At 37.3% G+C, this 19,550-nt stretch overlaps 1 pseudogene; it reads left to right on the top strand.

Moving 5' to 3' along the window:
- The first annotated feature begins 11,490 nt into the window (after window positions 1-11,490).
- LOC149831025 (RAF-like serine/threonine-protein kinase 20) lies at window positions 11,491-18,461 on the top strand (annotated as a pseudogene).
- The last annotated feature ends 1,089 nt before the right edge of the window (window positions 18,462-19,550 follow it).

The following is a 19,550-nucleotide window of genomic DNA, read 5'->3' as shown; positions in this document are numbered from 1 at the left end:
CCTAACCCAGCTGAGAGTGTCTTCTTATATAATGTTTATGTTAAAAGATTAAAAAATACCCGTTGAATCATTTGAGCCGGGTGCCGGTCCTATCTTTTCGACCCCACGTAACACAAAACTGGGTGCTGCTTATTTGAGATTTTTGAGTTGTTTTTAATGGGTCCTATACCTGACCCACTAGCAGCCCTGAATGTTCATCTTTGGTTTGACCGAGTCGAGCTAGGTCAATTCCGGTTGGGTCAGGGAATTAAACCCGACCCCACTTTCATCTCTAAACTACAGCCTGACCTAAAACGTGAATGGAACATATGCATTTATTACCGGTGAATACATTTTAGGTTTTTATGCACCAACTTAGCTATATGTATGTGAAAATGGGTCCGTGCTAAACCCATTTGATGCTAAACCCTGTGTTAAATGGATTTTTCGGGCTTCTTTCGGTGCTTTTTATGCGGTTCCGGCCCCATAAATGTGTTGGGCATGGTCGATTTACTAAGAATCCACACCTGAATCATGTGTTTTCGATTCTACTTAGTTGCACTTTGTAAGCCAAAACAATATCCCATCATAGTCGGATGCAGATTTGGTTTTAATTTTTTGCTAATAAATACAAGAAATATCTGAATTTGGAAAATATTTGAATCCATTTACATGTAAAAAAGTGGATCGAGTATGAGCTTGTCACCATCTGAATCTGAATTTATATTCGTTTAGCCAATATTCTATTAGTTGAATATGGTATTTGGCCACATCCGATCCAAATCTTAACCATTTACATCCCTAGGTATGGAGCTTTTGTTTTTCAGATACTAAAAGTACATAATCCCATTGAAACCAGATTAAGTTAGGTGAATGAGATGTATGGCCTGAGTAGGAACTGATTTTAGGCTCTGTTTGGGAGCCGCTGTTGGAAGGATTTGGGAAAAGTACAAACACTAGATTTCTGTGGACATGATTTTCAAGGGAGCTTTAAAGTAATTTAAGGATACAAGCTTTCAACTTCTCCAGGTTCCTTACCATGTTTTGGAGAACAAGTTAGTTTTACGTGGAATTTGGAGCAGAGTATAATCAGATTTAATGCATAAAAAATTTAGATCCAGTTCAAATCAAATAGGTATTATTCATGCATTCACCTTTACTAAAACAAAGTTTTCGGGGGCGGGAGACAAGGTCTCCACCCCCGCTCCGTCTCAAAATCCTACCTTCCATCCTTGCACGGATCTTGATTTCAACCTTCATCCCCGTTTCATGTCCTCCATGCCCGATCCAAACGGGGTGAGGCGGGGCAGGACCCCGGCCCATTTCCCTCAGTCCACTGCCATCTCTAAAGAAGGATTAATGATGGGGCAAGGCCGGAATCGAGGATGGGGATGGGTCAGGGCAGGGGGGAAAGCATAGGTCCATCCCCGCCGCCATCCCCGCACGGGTTTTGATTTTAACCTCCATCTCCATTTCATGTCCTCCATATCCCCTGTCCAAATGGGACGAGGCGGGGTGGGGTCCCGTTTCCCCCGTTTCACTGCCATCCCTAATATCAATCTCAATCGTCGTAAAGTAATCAACCAAAAAAATAAGAATATAACCAAAATCCACAAATGACTTCCTATGGTAGTATGACCACTTTTATTTAAACAAGAGATAAAACTATTCAAAATGTTGGAAAAAAAAAGAAATACGACAAGAATCATCCTTATATTGCAGGAGCTCATAAAAATCTAACATAAAAAATATCATGATAATATATAATTCAATAATAACAAGGGCATGATATTCAAAATGGTAATATTTGAAAAAAAAAAAACTTCACATATTTTACTTGTAATACCTTTCTCTACCCCCCTCCACTTGCACAATCACATTTGGCTACATAGATCTATATTCATTTGTGTGCTGCACAATATTGACATTAAAAAAAAAGAGCATAAAACGTGATTTTTTTTTTTGCTTTTTTTTTTTGAAGTTTGGTTGTACACAGACTAACCCAAGACACATCAGGCACCCATTGGAATCCTTCTTATTGAGGGAGTTGAACTTGTGGTTTTATGGGAATTTGGAGTTGGATTCTTGGCCAAACTTTAAGCCTCCCTCCATTTCCTTCTCCCAAACAGCTTCTGATTTCGCTTGGAGTGGTCAACGTTAGATAACTGTTTCTCACCTCTTCCAACACGCATCTTTCAAAAACTGCCTTAGTACCATACTGGCTACATTGGCTTAATGGAATAAAGCTAATATGTGGTAGAGCCTAAGCAAAATCAAGTGGTGCTGGGTTCCATATAGGTTCTAACCCAATTGACATTCTTACAAAGTAAAAAGGAGCAACCTGATGGATATAATGTGAAACCTCACTTTGACATGAAAACACCCTTTCCATGTATTGTCAAAACCTAGTGTTACCAAAATGTGGTGTTGAGGATGTAGTTGCCAAAAACGTCCTCTTGTAAATGGTGTCAAAAAGCGGTATTGGGGCTGCCAACTTCATCCCTAAAGCTTGGCAACACCATTTCTCTCCAACAACAAAGGTTACAAGGAAAAACACCACCATCAACGGGGGCTCCTGAGCAGCTAGTGCACGTCACCTTGTACAAAGGTAGGCTCAAGCGTCTATTCTGCTCGTGAGTGTAATGGTATAAGCCTGACTGATTGAACAGAGACGAAAGTCGGCCATAGTGATCTAGGAGTCTCGTATGGAAGAGCTCTCGCTCAACGGATCATGCCGGGATAACAGGCTGATGACTCCAAAGAGCTCTTATCGACGGAGTCGTTTGGCATCTCGATGTCGACTTATCACAGCATGGGGTTGAAGAAGAGACGTTGCATGTTCAAAACCCAATGGTATAGTTGTATAGCGGGTAAGGGTTTACCTAACCCAACAACATTGCTCTGAAATGGTGAAAGCTGTTGAGGAAACATCAATGCATGTCCAATCCAAGGTTACCAAGCAGAGCTTAAATTGTGGCAGTAATTTGCCACCACTGTGAGCAATGAAGATGCATGTTTGTATGTCAATGTAATTTTCTTTTTTAATTTATAACCTGAAAAAAACAGTGCCGGACCTGGTCATGACATAGCTACGGTCGTCATGCCGGCAGCCTAAAACTCCAATGCTAAGACCCATGCCCACGGGGTCTATGCTACGTGTTGGCTTGCGCAGAAGGGTGACACCCATGAGAATCAAACCTTGACTGCCCGTTTAGCAGCCAAGGTCCCACCCCCGACACGCCAACTCCCCTTGGGGCATGTCAATATAACTTGAGATGCACTTTGTAATTTTCAATGTCCTCCCATTTTGTAATGATTTACAAAAAGTTCATCTTTTATATAACTAAAGGAAAAGATAGCATATCGTTATCCTATATATTGTGCATCATTTGCGTGACTATTTTTATTAAAGCTAGAAGTAAAAAAAAGTAACATGACATTTTATTCTATTGCAATTTAATAGTTTATTTTTCTTCATAGCAAATTTAATAATTCATTTAATGAAGGAAGCAGCTGAAATTGTAAATACGTTGATGACATAAAAAGAAAAAGGGTAGCAAGTTTGTTTATGTAATGAAAAAAGGGTAAACTCAATGCTATCAAAATTGAATTGATTCAATGTAGGGACGAATATGGACCCCTATACATCGGGCGATCCATACCTAAATCTGCTGAATCAGGCCAGGTTGGCCCAATTCATCCTGAATCGTGTGTGTGTGTGTGTGTATGTGTTAGCTGCCTACCACTTGTTTAGCATATTGCCAGCCTACCACTAGTGAACAAGTGTTTTTAAGTTGTTTTTTCATAAATCTGACTCTAAAGATGTGTTTGGCATGGTCGATTTGCTAGAAAAAAACATTTAGATCATGTTTTTTTATAAAAAAATATAATTTGTTAAGTCATAAATATTTATGAAAAATTTAAACCATCGATTTTTTAGCCTTATAAAAGTCTACCTGTGTATTAAAATCAGAATGATCCAAGAGTCAATTCCTATAAAAATGAAGCATTCAGTCACATTTGTATGGTCATATTTAAGAAAAATATGAAAACCCTCTTCAAAAGCATGGTAAGCTGGCGGTAGGCCAGAAAAGTGGCAGGCAGTTTTCACCTTATATATATTCAATTTTTTTATTTTTCTGATTTTTGTTAAAAAATTGTTCTTTTAATGGACTGATTCAAATTGATTTGATTGGGTTTTATTCGGGAGTTTCTTTTTTCAAAAAATAATTCATTTCAAAAACCGATTCTAGCATTGGGTAAAATTATGAATATTTCTTTTGTATCTCCCTTAACATTGCTTTAAAAACTTATCTTTCTTTGAAAGGAAAGTAGTCCTACTTTTAAGGACTACCACTTAGTAAACTAATAAAGAAATTAATGAAACAAGAACTTTTCCTCGATTGAATAGAAGCATCTAGCAATCAGAAAGAATATTTCAATTGTACGTTGATTAAGTGTCTACAATAGCATGATCTTAATCTTCCTAGTGAGGAAAAATGCATTAACTAGTTTCAGTCAACCGTGAAAGATTACACAATATGTTATAAGGGGCCACATTCTCCCCCCATCTTCAAATATTCTTTCTCTAAAAGCAGGATCTCAAAATCCTGGGGGATTAGTTTTTAAGCTAATGGTACATGGGCAGGCTGTAGTTGAGGCCATAGTGACAAAAGTTAAAAACGGCAAAAGAGAATTTGAATTTTTTTCAAAAATCTCGCATTTTTTTTGGCAAAATATCGCCAATAAAAAATAAATTAAAAAATATAAAAATATTTTTTAACAGAAAATATTAATAAAACTTATTTAAAAACAAAACATGGGTTTTTCATTATAATAGTCGTTTAAAACGTAACTATCACATTTAAATCGTGGTATTTATGTTTTGTTATAAAATCTTGCAAGAAATTAAAGTTTTAAACTTTCAGGCAATTTCTCGCGATATTATCGTGAGATTTTCATAAATCTTTCGATATTTATCACTATGGTTGAGGGCCGCGTAGCTAGGATTCATGTGAGGGGGGGGGGGGGGCAAATAGTCGGGGTTTGGGGGCAACGCCCCAGAAAAATTTTTTTTTGAGATAAAATAAAAAATGGCTACAATTATTAATAAAGATCTATTTCATATGGACAAATCAAACTATTTGCTGCAGTCAGGGCTGGGCTAGGACCGGGCTGGGCTACAAAAATGGATAAAAATCTTTTTCATATGGAATCAGGGCTGGGCTAGGACTGGGCTTTAAAAAAAAAAAAAGTAACTGTTTCGGGAGGCAGCCCAGTCCTGCGCCCCCCCTAGCTACGCCTTTGGTTGAGGCACACCTTGCTACTTGAGGCATTTTGACTCGTCACAGTTTGGACCAATGTTGTATTGGTATCGGCCTTGTATAGTTTGGCCAATGATTCAGGTGAATTGGCTGACACCGACACTCAAGTCAAGCATTCTGAATCGACTAAAAAATATTAGGTGTCAATCAGGCTGTGACACGTGTCAAAACATTGAAATAATATTTAAACATTAATTTTTAGTTTTATATTTATTTAAAAATAACCTATTCAGGGGTAATGTATATTTATTTTTTGCCGATACTGTACATATCAGCCGATACATGCAGATACACACTGATACTGACAACACTGGTTAGGACCATATATAACACTTTGGAACAGGGTTGATGCTCACGTACCGATGGGGGGGGCTCAAAACAAAAACAAAGGGTTGATGCTTGCAGCTTGTTCATTCTATTGTCCCACAAGAAAATGAGCGTATCCTAATATGAATATGGGTAACCCTGAAAATGGGGCACACGCAATAAGGAGAATCCAATGTACGTAAAAATGTCACCCTAGATGAACAGATAGTTGAAATGAAAGGGGTGAACATTAAGGGGGTGCATTTGTGTTGCACGCAAGGGGCGGAGTCCACATGGAAAGCTGATCCGAATTCCTTTCCACTGAAAGAGGGTCCGAGCACTCTTATACAAGAAAGGTTTTCACAGAAATAAATGTCTATCACAAAGTTGTCATACTAGAAAGCGGAAGCGAGAAGCTATACGAAAAGCAAAAGCAGAAGCAAGAAGCGAAAAATGATACAGAAAGCGAAAGCTAGAAGCAATGCATTTTAAAATATATAAAAAGCAAAAAGCGGGGAATAAAAAAAAGAAATATAAGAATTGAATGGAAATCAAAATCGAACACATAAAAACTAAAATAAGTGACTTATATTAAATTTCATGATTTTTTGAAATTTTAACAAAAATTAAAAATGATTACCAATTTAAAAAAAGCACATGCAAGTGAGTGAGAAGAGTGAGAGAAAACACTTAAAAAACATGAAGTTGAGTAATAGAACATATATGAAGAATAGATGAAGTGTGTGAAAAGTATAAGATAAGTGTGGGAGAATCTAAGTTCTCATCAAGTTTCGGAAGCAAGGAGTATCGCGCTTCCAAAGTGAGCTTCCTACCTATATATAAAAAGCCTCCGGTAACTCTTGTCTATCATTGATTTTTTTTTTCTAATTTGAAAAAACCATGACAGGTTGAACATCGTACTGTCCATCAAGAGGGTGTTACGCCGACGGCAAACTGCAGTCAGTGTCTGTAGTGCAAAACTACATGAATTCTCCTTCTATGCCCACTCAGGATAGTTTTCCATTTGACTTGAGCCTTATCTCAAAGGATACGGGGCTCTGGGAATCAAACTTCAACTTCTTTTTTTTAACTTGCAAATGTCCCAGCACAAGGTGAGGTGCACTAACAACTCCTACCTAACAAGCATAGCCCTCCATTTGGTTATCAAACTTCAACTTCTTTTAACTTGAAAGCCTTGATGCAATGAGAAGAATGTAAAACTATGACCCAAAGCGTTTGGCCTAGGCCGTTTGATAGACAGTCTAGGTTCAAATCTCATGGGTGTCACCCTATTGCATAAACCGAAGTCTGGCGACTCTCTGGGATCAACGGTTTAAGTCCTCAGAGTTTTACGCTGACATGGACAGAGAGCATTAAGTACGGTAGGATGAGCCAGAGCGGCTAGGTCTATGTGCCTGTAACGGTTTCTTCTAGTAAAATATATGTAAAACTAAGCCATGTATTCACATTAAAAAGGCATTGCATTGACTTTACAAATAGCTGACGTCATTTATTAGAAGGATTCATTACAGCTTATAACTGCAACTAGTAGTTATGGACCTAGTCCACCCAGTGGCATGTAATCCTAGTGCCATCTCTTAAGGGAGAGGCCAGAGTTTTGGCATTTGTTTTGATGCACATCACCATGTACATTACCCGTGTGCATGCCTGTGTACATTCTTCACCTCAATAAAAAAGGAGGGATTTTAATCCCCTAACCTTCTCAGAAAAAAATAGCAATTATGGCATGCTCTTTGGGTGATATTAAGAGAAGTTGCATGGATTGCAATACATTAGCTTGGAATTTTAATAATTGCATTCAATTCTCAATTCTGATTTTAGCAAAAAAAAAAAAAAAAACTCATTGGTGCGACTTATTCAAGATCGATTCTCCATGAGATCATCATACCAGTGGCTAGCCTAATGGGTGGTCCTTTGTGGTATTAGGACATATGCCCGAGGTTTACTACAGTGGAGGTCATGACCCACTAAGTGACCTTAGTTCTTAGGCATGTTCCATTTCATATATATAATGTATTTTTTAAGAAAATGTGATTTTTGAATGCTTAAATATTTACAAAAATTTCAAGCCATTGGATGTGATCTACAAGCATTTTTTTATTTTTTTTATTTTTAGTTTTTTTTTTATATAACTGACCCTATGGTTGTGATCTAGAAGGTTTGTTTAGTAAAAAATGACATTGAATTATGTGATTGAGACATCTAAGAAGGTTTTTTTTAAGGGATTCAAAAGTCAATGGCTTGCAATGCACTAAAATTTCACATTCAAAAAATCATATTTTTAGATCAAAATAACACGACTCAAAGGTTCGATCTTTAGCAAATAAACCATGTTGATGTGGTCAAATTCAATCAATAAAGCTTAACTTATGATTTTCAGCTCAATATTACAGTGAGATTAGTTGACCTAAAGCATGTTTTTGACCTAACAAAACCTACAGATCATATCCGTACAGCTTGGTCGACAAAAAAAACAAGAAAATGTGAAAGAAGAGGTAGTTTTTACTTAAGGTATGGTACAGTTGAGGTATATATATATATATATATATATATATATATATATATATATATATATAATCACTAGAACATGATAACCAAAATATGTGAACTGGAAATATGGGCATCACTTTTTTTTCAAATCCTACTGTGTGGATGTGCTTGGCATGATGAATTTGTTAGGAATCAACCATTGGATCATGTATTTTCAATGAAAAATATGATTTTTGGATGCTTGAATATTTATGAAGAATATGAGCCATTGATTTTAAAGCTTTAAAAAAATCTCATTTATGCATCAAAATTGGATGATTCAAGAAAGTGTTCTTATGAAACCAAGCATGTAGATCACATATGTATGGTTAGATTTAAAAAAGAATAAAAAAACACATAAAAATATGGTTCACACATTAGCTCTCATATTTTTAGTTATCATATTCTAGTGAGTATATATATATATATATATATATATATATATATATATATATATATATATATATATATATATATATATATATATATATATATATATAAACTAAAATATGTAATTTAGTTAAATAAGTAAACTAGTACCAGCAGAGATTTTTATAGGTTTTTATTATTTTTTCTAAAATTTTACCCTATGGCTAGATGCATGGTTTTATAGAAACATACTCTTGGATTATCCGATTACAATGTATAAGAAGGATCTTTTAAGGCTTGAAAATCAATGGCTTAGCTTAAGACTTGATTTTCATATTGGGCTGTTCTTGTTGGTTCAACTAGTAAATGCATTCGGCGTGGTTTATTTGCTAGGAATCGACTATTAGATCATCGTAATCAAATCAAAAATTTTGTTTTTTATGCTTGAATATTTATGAAAATTCTAAGCGGTTGATTTTCAATCCTTAAAAGAATCTAATTGGATGATCCAAGAGTCTGTTTCTATAAAACCAAATGTCTAAATCACATTAGTACGGTAAAATTTTCAAAAAAAAGTAAAAAAAGACAATTAAAATCTTGTTTCATACTAGTAAGCATATTTTAGTTATCCTATATATATATATATATATATATACACACACTTGTGTGTGTCTTAAAAAATTGCAAACTCACATCACAAACTTCTTGTGAGTCACCGTTGGTATGCCTGTTTATGTTTGATAGTTTGATTGATGCTAGTTTGATTGTTTCTCTATTTCAGTTTCTGAACTCCATGAGTACGCATCCACTCGTGATAGTGCTCCATTCTGCTGGAGCTTAACCATAGATGTTGTTATTGATGTATAGATTCATAAATGACTTTTTGATAAGGTACATGCTATACTCTTGACGATGACCATGATGTACATGCTTGACTCTGATGGATTTTGGGTAATCATCTATGGGCTGGATAACACCTTGGTTCAAATCATAGCACCTGATTTTTTCATACGACAACTCACACGGCACTCATCTACCTATTTATTAGATAGCAAAATTACAAAAAATTATTAAAAAATAACATGATTAACGAAAACAATTTTTAAAAATGATAAATAGCATATAGGGTTTAATTTAATTGCAGGCTTTTAAGACAATACCATAACTGACCGTGAACGAATTTTTTTAATAAGCATAGCTAATTTACTGTTTTTTAACAGTTTTGCTCTTTTGTTTGGCAGAAATAATGTGGCTTGATTTTTTCAAGTGACAACTTACACGGCGCCTGAATTTTTTAGGCGACAACTTAGACAAGTGGTATTAACCAAGGTGGCTAATTTTTCATGCAACAAAATAGCAAAACCATCAAGAAAAAAGCATTTGGACTAATTTGTCATATTTTCAGTCATAAATAGGCCATTTTTGTTATTTTTTCTCTCATCCAATATTGAATGGTGCCAATAAATTTAATCATAATTTTACAAAATGAAGAATAAAAATGAACATGTGATCCAAACTTAAGATATGAAATTAAATCCCTATTCAATTTTTTTAATTATTTTTTTAAAGTAGTTTTTGTGTTCTAAACATTTCTCTCAAAAAAAGAATTTTTTGCCATCTAGGTCAGACTTGGTTTGGATCTAGTCACCACAAAATCTGACATAAGAGTATGTATTCTAGTGGGATTTGAATTTATATTGAAAGTCAAAATGAAAAAGTAAAATACTAAATATTGAATTTATATTTGATGGGATATCCGACCTAAACACAATCTATTGACATCTTTGGTTGATGGTAATTCCCTTCGAATGCAGATACGACTTATCACGCAACTCAAGTTCGATGTGTGAGTTTGAAAATCACTTGAAAAATAAGACATGAGGTGTGGTTTTTAAATTTTTCATTAATAAAAAGTTGATTTGTTATATTTAATATATAAAAAAAGTTATTAAAAACTAAAATCATATAAGTAGATACAGAGTGGCGTCTGCTTGTCGTGTCCGACTCATGTCACTCATGACACGTACTCTAAAGGCGAGAAAGCAACTGCGTGAACCGTTGAAGGTTCAGTGTAGTTAGAGCCTAAAACACAGACAAAATAACAACTATGAACTAACGAGAGGGTGTTCAAACTTGATGAGTGAAGAAAAAAAGCAGACCAGGGCCTTTTAATCTCTGGAGTCTCTGACTTCTCATTTAGTCAGATTTGGAATCACATATTCTAATTGTATTCAGAGAGTTCTAGATTGGTGTTGCTTCAGGGAGTCAACTCCATTAGATCGATATTTTTTATGTCCCCCCTCTTCTTCAACTCCAACTCCAAGCCACCCTCGTTGAAAGGTAAGCTCCCAACATTCAATCCGACTAAAGAAATCGTTCTTGTCAATAACTATCTATAGATCTAGTACTCGTTTTTTGCTTTTGGTCTGCTTCTTTTCTTTTTCGTGATTGGTTTATTCAGTTCTTGTTGGTTGTTGATATACAGTGATTTCTATCCATTTAGCACTAGCACTACCATTTTCACCACCATGAATCTTTATATTCCCTTTTTCCTCTTTCTTTCTTGAATGGTTTGATTCAGTCTAGAGATTCCAAGACCTTATGGTTCTTGTGAAGGCCGTAAATTTGTCATGAAATCTATTTAGTACTGCCACTTTTTTTTCGTTTTCTTTCTTTATTTCTTGAATGGTGGTGTTGATTCAATCTAGAGATTCCAGGAACTGATATTTCAGGTGGAGTTTGTATTAATGTTGTCATGAAAACCGGGCTTTCTAGTAGCAACTGGAGAAAAATGGGAGTCTAGGGCAAACTCTGTGGGGGATTCTGTTATTTGATGGGTGTGTTGTGCTTGTGCACATAAGACATGTGAGCCGGTTAGTTTCGGGGCTAGTTCCCTTGTGTGGCTAGAAAAATGTAGAGGAAGTAGCCGTCGAGTAGTTTCTCACAGCTCGGATACGAAACAATGGATAGGAGGAGCGAGGAGATAGCTCCTCGCTCGGTTAATTCGAATCCGAGACCGTCTGAGTTCGCCTTGTCGGACATTGGAAGGCCGGTGAATTTCTCCATTCAGACAGGCGAGGAATTTTCTTTGGAATTCATACAGGAGCGTGGTGCATTCAGGAAGCCCTTTGCATCACCAGTTTCAAACAGCCATATTGATACCAATGTGGCTGGCAGTAGCAATCCCGCTGCTGCCTATGAAGACCTCAAGGCTGTGCGTAGCATTCCCCGTGTGGGATCTGAAAGTGGGTCCGAGGATTCCCTGATTTCAGGTGAAGGGATGCAGAATCATAAGGAGTTGGGGAACAAGGGCTATGCTGGGTTTGGCAGCAAAGTGTTTGGGGAATCTGCAGAAAATGTGCCTTGTGCTTCCTTAGGAGTCGGGTTGATCACTTGATTCGTATTGATGCTCCTTATGTGCTTGGTGACCATGGTTATGTGTCTTCTGCGGCTTCTGACAGTTCACTGTCAGAGAAGATGAAGCTTTTGTGCAGTTATGGGGGTACAATGTTGCCGAGGCCTAGTGATGGAAAACTTAGATATGTCGGGGATCAAGTTGAGAAAGGATATTTTATTTCAAGAATTCATGCAGAAAATGTTAGAAGTTCGTGAACAAGTCTGTCTGATCAAATATCAACTGCCTGGCGAGGATCTCGATGCCCTTGTTTCTGTCACTTGTAATGAAGATCTTCAGAATATGATGGAGGAATGGGCTAGTGCAGAAGGAGTTGATGTCTCTCACAAACTGAGGGTTTTTCTTTTCTCCCAGAGTGACCTAGAATATGCTGATGGCAATGTTGTATGTTCCAAGTTTGGCATTGATTACCATTACGTAGTTGCTGTCAATGGACTGGCTAAACCTGGATCTAGAAAGAGCTCAATTGATCAGGGTTTAGCTTCTGCATCAGGAACTCATTTGGATGAACTAATCAATAACAATGCTGGAAGTGAGGAGGAGAGTGTCGGAGTCGCAGCACAGCAAGTTGCTTCTGCTACTTCTCCATTAACTGATATGCTTCCGCCTGCATCAAGTGAAAGCTTTCGTGCCACACCTGCTGTAAGTGTTTCTTTTGCTGCAAATGCTCCATCATCTACCGAGAACATTTATGGTATGTCAAATCAGCATGGTTGCACTGATTTCACTACACAATTTTATCATAAAAATGCACCTCATTTTGGGGTTAGTGAGCTTCAACCAGTACTGGGAATGAGCCCTCTTGAGACCAGCCACCACACAGAGAGCAGAAAGACCATGCTCACAGCACTCGTGAACAAATATGGTCAAGGTTCCTATTATGCACAGTTGGAGGAAGATCTGCCAGTGAGACCATCTCAGAGGTTACTTCCACAACGGGTTCCTAATTTTCCTGCAGCATCACCTTATACTGGCTTTAGATTACAGGAACCACTAATCAAGGGGGGAGATATGAAAACAAAAGATGGATCAATTGTGCTACAGTGGGATTGTACTGGTAGTCTGGTACTAATGTTTGGGAACCGGAGGATGATGTTGGCATTCTGAGCCAGCAACCTAATGGTATTGCACTTGAACGCCATAATACTGAGCATATTGATCTTCTCCTAAATAATAACTCGGGAGGCTTTCCCATTTCGATCCATCGTGCAGCGCATGAAGTTACGTCTACTGTTTCTGCCCATGAAGGAGTCACCAGTTCCCTGCCTCCAAAATGCTCAAAGACTGGACCAGATCCTTGCCCGCCTGGTTCACTCTATGTTGGTCAATTTATGAAACAAACAGTGACAGTACTGATGATCACCGTGCCTCACTTGGAGGGGTTATTCCTCCACAAGCAGATAGTGGGACAGAGTATGGCTATTTTGAGCAGCCTATGCTTCCAAAGCTGATCTTTCGTTCTGAGAGGATTCCTCGTGAGCAAATTGATTCACTGAACAGACTTTTGAAATCGGATGATTCTGTCAACTCCCATTTCATGATGCTGCAGCAGCCAAATCCCATCAATGGTATGGTGCAGGGAGAAATGTTGGCTGCCCAGGCGCCTCCTTCATATGTGTGTCCTAGCCTTGGGGATGGAATCATGCAATTTCAACAACATAAGGGTTATTCTGAGGCGTTCACTGAAAAAGCAAACTTGTTTGAAAAGCATGATAGGTTGGAGGCTTCCAGTTTGTCACAACATGTTGAGATCTCAGGTGGGAAGGTAGTACCTGACTATGAAGAATCTGGTACAAAGCTTGTTGTACAAGTGGCACATGATCAAACTAAAGAGGGAGGTGATGAAAACAAGTCAGATATGGACTATGTTGAGAAATCCCAGTTGAGAGTCTTGAGACACCCAATAGTTGCTGTCAGCAGTGAAAATGATCTTGTGAACAAGGAGCAAGTTCACGAAAATACTGTTACAGATGGTCTGATAGAAACAGTGGTCAGTGATAATCATAACATTTCCAGGGAAGGGAAGGCTGGAAGGTATGAGGTTAGGGATCATCTACCAGAGCTAAAGGAGAAAATGGGTCCAACACCTCCATCATATAATCTGGAAGTGTCAGAGACTATTCAGTTTATTGAGCAGTCATCTGTCAAACAAGAGGCTCAGGCATCTCATTTCATAGACATTGAATCTGGTTCTGCCAAAACATTGCAGAAGGATTCTACTTTGCACCTGCCTGAGATATTGCATGGTTTGCAATGGGGAGAGAAAGAAAAAGTTGCTGGATACTCACCTGCTTTTGCATGGGAAGTGGGATCTGCTAAAATCAGTTCTCAGATGCAATATCCTGCTGATGTTTCAAAAGAAAGGAAAGATGATCTTATAAACAACAGGATTTCTCCAGACCTTCTTTCCCATCTTTTTTCCAAGGATTCTGGAGAAAACCCATCTGGACTAAATCCACTCAGCAATGATGAAGTTGGTCTAAGCTTGACAATGCAGAACCATGAACCACAGCACTGGTCATTTTTCCAAAAACTGGCTCAAGATCAATTTGTCAGGAAGGATGTGTCACTTCTTTGTTAAAATATATGTATATATATACACCATAATACCCGATAGGGGTATTATGGTCATTTCACACAGTACCCGATAGGAGTACTTGTTTTTTTCCTTTTTTCCTTTTCTGTATTTATTTTATTTTATTTTTTATTTTCTTTTTTTAAGCCACATAAAAGGGGCCCACCATAGAATAACGTTGGGCCCCCCAACGGTCACAATTGTGACTGCTGGGGGCTCCCAACAATTCTATGGGAGCCCCCTTTTGGCGCACCTTTTGAGGCCCTTGTGGCCTCCCTTCCTCTCTTCTTCTTCTTCTTCTTGTATAAATAGGGGTGAACCCCTTTGTAATATGTATTCTTGTGAGCTCTCTCTCTTTCAATAGACTTTTATATTTCATGTTGTGTTGTTCCTTTGTGGACTTGGCTATTGTCTCTTTTGTTTGTTCATTGTAGGACATTGTAAGTGCTTATAGCACTCTTTGTATTTCCACATATTTCATTACATTATTCTGAGTTATCCTCCTGCTACCATGGCAGATAGTGAAGTGAACACCAGGCCTCACTATTTTATGCCATTTAAGGCTGATGGGCTCCCATTAGTCCATACTCAAGATCATAACAAGAAAGTTCCCCAGGATTCATCTATTACTGTGAGGGATGAGAACTCCAACTTGATCCATGAGTTCCATCCTTCTCCAATCACCACTACATGTGTGGTGGATAAGGATACCAAATGTGAAAAGGCTGAAGATGTTATCTCCTATTCAAATGTGACGGATAGTGAGATCTTACCAATACCGAAATCAGAGTATCAGGCATGCCTTCTTCTTCCACAGATTTGTTTGTTGGATTTTTTTTATTAGAGATGGTGCATTGACTTAATTTGCAAACTTTTTTCAATATCATGTTTAGTTTATTATTGACTTGTCCCTTCTCATCAACTATTTCTAAAAGTCTTTACCCTTGTTGACTTTTTGTAGAGAAAATAGCTTGTATAAATTTAATGAATAACACTTCCTGTGGTGCATTTGAGATGCTTCACAATGTAACTCAAGGTAGATAAATTGTCTCAGTAAAGTTGTTATATTTCCTATTCTCCAAACAAAGAAAAAAAAGTTGAACTTGGGATTATGTAGTTTATATAGAGTTGCAGCTTAGCTGTCAAGAACACTCTGCAGTAACTAAGCCTACGAGGCTCCTGATATCGTAGTCCATGGAATCCTAAATCAAATGAAACATAAGAATTGTGTATTTAGTCCACATGACACTCTTATGTGGCCCAAACATGCCTCAAAGATGGAAGAAAATTTAAGAAATTAATGGAGAATTTGTTAAGCTTCAAAAGTACAATTCTGTAGATTCATACTAAATCTGGCATTTTCCCTGTTCAAAATGACCAGAAAACCTAAATGTTGTATCACTTGATTTTCCAGAAATGTTTGTTGCATTTTTCCAGAAACATTACTTTCTTGCTTAGAATGCACTTCCTTGTCATGTTCATTCTGGCCTAAGTCACACGAACTCGGCTATAAGGTTGACGCACCAGCGTCGACACGGGTGCGGACATGGGTGCGGCTTTGGACACGGGGCGGACACTGTCAACCAAGTGTCGGACTTGGTCAACACACCGGGGCCGAGTCCGTCCACATTTTGGACTCAATCAACTTTGACCGATTCTATTTTTGTCCATTTTTTAAGGCAAAAGACGTATAAAAACAAAAAAAAATGATCTTATATATATATATATATATATATATATATATTTTAAATATATATACATATATATAGCCGTGTCCCCGTGTCCAAAATTTTTTAAATTACTCCACACCTGTGTCGCACCCACACCCGTACCCGCACCCATGTGACATAGATTCTGGCTATTTGCAATGTACAATTGTCTGCAACACATAATAAGAATTTTCACTGTATGGTGTCATCCAAACTATATTTTACAGAAAATAGAGCTCATAGACAGCTTGTGAGAAAAAGACAAGTAAAAATGACTTCCAAAGAGCTGAATTCTAGAAAATAGGGTCTGACAAATTGGGTTCAAGTAAAAAAAAAATGCCACCCAGAGAACTTCTTGCACTTTTGAAGTGTGTTTTGTGCTTATAAGGGAGTTAAATCCCTTTTGTGCCCAGTACAGAACATTTTCCTAATTATTCTTAACGAGAATGAAACCTTTCTTCCAGTTGTGCTCATACAACATGGTGTGATAGCTAAAGTTTTAGTAGAATTGATATTTTATCCACTGAATTTTTTATCTCTTGTTCCATCAAGTCATGTGGGAATATATCCTCAGCATCTACATGCTTGCTCCAGCATTATGTTTACAACCATTAATATTCACAATGTCAGATTCTCATAATATACGACTTTCATTGGTTGACTTTGAATGTTATTTCTATATTTATATTCTGTTTCTCCCTTTTGTCTGGGTGGTTGTGTTTTGTTTCTTTAAATGCAGGGTTTTGATTACATAGGTTTGACAAAACATTTAGAAATGAGAATCATTACTATCCTACTTGCAAGATTAGGTTATCCTCTACTGGCAAGTAAACAACTTGCTGCCAATGAACAGATTATAAAGAATGCTGACCTTGAAGAGCTGCGGGAACTGAGATCTGGCACTTTTGGCACTGTCTATCATGGAAAATGTAGGGGTACTGATGTTCCCATTAAACGAATTAAGAAGAGTTGTTTCACTGAGATATCATCTGAGCAAGAACACCTGGTCAGTTGTCTCTCCCTCTATCTTCCCCCACTACCCCTGCTTTTATTTCTTTAACCTATTTGTGACTGGTGAGGTCATGTTCAGGCCCATGACTTTTGGAGAGACACAGCTATTCTTTCAAAGCTCCACCATCCTAATGTTGTGGCATTTTATGGCGTTGTTAAAGATGGGCCTGGGGGAACTTTGGCCACAGTAACAGAGTTCATGGTTAATGGTTCTCTTAGGCATGTTTTACAACGCAAAGACAGGTGAATCTAATTTTTAAATAAGTTTATTATCCTGTTCGTTATCTATACCAATTGTGCAACTAAGAATGTTTTACTTGGTCTTTTTTCAATGCTCCTTGATCGACGCAAAAAGCTTATGGTTGCTATGGAAGCTGCTTTTGGTATGGGGTATCTGCATTAAAACATATTGTTCATTTTGATCTCAAGTGTGATAACTTGCTGGTTGACATGCGAGATCCTGATCATCCAATTTGCAAGGTAATGTTTACTGGTTTTCATTCTTTTCTAACTTCATATCTTGCCTACTTTTGCTTTTGATCTGTCCGATGAAATAGACAGTGTTATAAATTGTTCAATCCTGTGGACAATTCATTGATGGTATTATTGAAAAGTTAGAGTTGTGTATGACTAGGTTGGTGACTTTGGATTGTCAAAAATAAAACGAAATACCTTGGTTTCTGGTGGTGTGAGGAGAACCCTTCCATGGATGGCTCCAGAGCTATTAAATGGAACCAGCAATAAGGTCTCTGAAAAGTTATTCCGAACCATTTTTTTCTTTATTCATCATGTTGCACTTTCTTAATACAACATGGAAGAAGGATGTTAGGTCGGTTGCTGTTTTTCATCTTGGCAGGTTGATGTATTCTCTTTTGGCATTGTCATGTGGGAAATTCTAACAGGCGAGGAGCCTTATGCCAACATGCGCTATGGCGCAATTATTGGTATGCTTCCTGATAAATAACTCATCGTAAAAAGAGTTTTCTTATGTTCATGGATGCACTTTACTATTGATGGTGGTAAACGCCTTCCATTTGCAATCATTTGCAGGTGGGATTGTAAGTAATACCCTCAGGCCACCTGTGCCAAACTGGTGTGATAATGAATGGAGAGAACTAATGGAACAGTGTTGGTCACCAGATCCTGATGCACGTCCATGCTTCACAGAAATTGCTAGACGTCTACGCTTGATGTCTGAAAAGGCTGGGAGCTCAAGCAGATAGGTCAGTTGAAGCATTACAACAAATATGTGGTTGGTTTCCATCTGTTATCTCTTCCTTGGCAGCCCATAACTGTGAAAATACACTTCTGGTCTGTAGCCAATATCCATGGTTGGTAATTTACTTATGTAATATCACACCAGCGGCTGCACTTTCTCACTGCTATTTAGTTCTCATGTTAATTTTGCTGATTATATAATGTGCACTATGTAAAATTTGACACACAGAAAATGACTGAGATTGTTGGGAGATAGATCTTGATTGTTTACTGTGTAAGGTCTGCACATAAAAAACTGCTGACACCATTAGCAGATAGGTTTGCCTAGTGAGTGCTATCTTTTACTGTACTGTCTGCACATTATAATTTCATTATTGGTTGTACACTAAGGTATCTAATATGTATGAGGCATTGTCAGCTGCAAACTCCATGAAGTTGTGATGTGGTCATGTTATGGTTGAATTCCATTCTTTTTTCAGATCAAATAACCTTGTTTGGCTGATCTATGAATGAGTTATTTATTATCTACCCTGATGATTGCTAATCATTTTCAAAGTTAAATAGAAGCTTAAATAGTTGTAGAATTCCTTGGAATTTTGTGAACGCATGATGTGCAACATAGATCGCATTGGTCATGAACTTAGGTTGGATTTGGTGATTATAGAATTTGTTGGATCTTGAATTGTCATCGAGGAGTATGAATTCTGAAAGGATCATCTGTTAATTGTTTTTCCACAGTTTGTAGTCATGTAAATTGAAGTTTGTTTCTAATTTAGGATGAATCTCTGGACGAATTCCTGTATAATTTTTCTTTAACCTAAGGACTCAAAATTAATTTTCTGTTTGATTCCAGCATTTCTTTTGATATTGTTGTGGTATCAAAAGTGAGCTAATCATGAGTTTCAGAATTTTTGTGTCACGGATCTTGATTGGTGATTCCATCCGAAAAGTAATTTGGGGCCCCCATAGGGAGTAGGAACATGAATGAAATGGGAGATTGAATTGTAGTAGTTATAAAGAATCAAGGTTTTTAATTTCTATATTGTGTTGTTTGGGACAGGAATTATCAGAATCCTAAAAATATGGATGGAATC

Source organism: Nuphar pumila, chromosome 7 (assembly GCF_984573655.1).
Source record: "Nuphar pumila chromosome 7, dmNupPumi1.hap1.1, whole genome shotgun sequence".
Lineage (NCBI taxonomy): Eukaryota > Viridiplantae > Streptophyta > Magnoliopsida > Nymphaeales > Nymphaeaceae > Nuphar > Nuphar pumila.
Note: the sequence above shows the minus strand (reverse complement) of the source record. Positions and strands in the feature narration are given on the sequence as shown.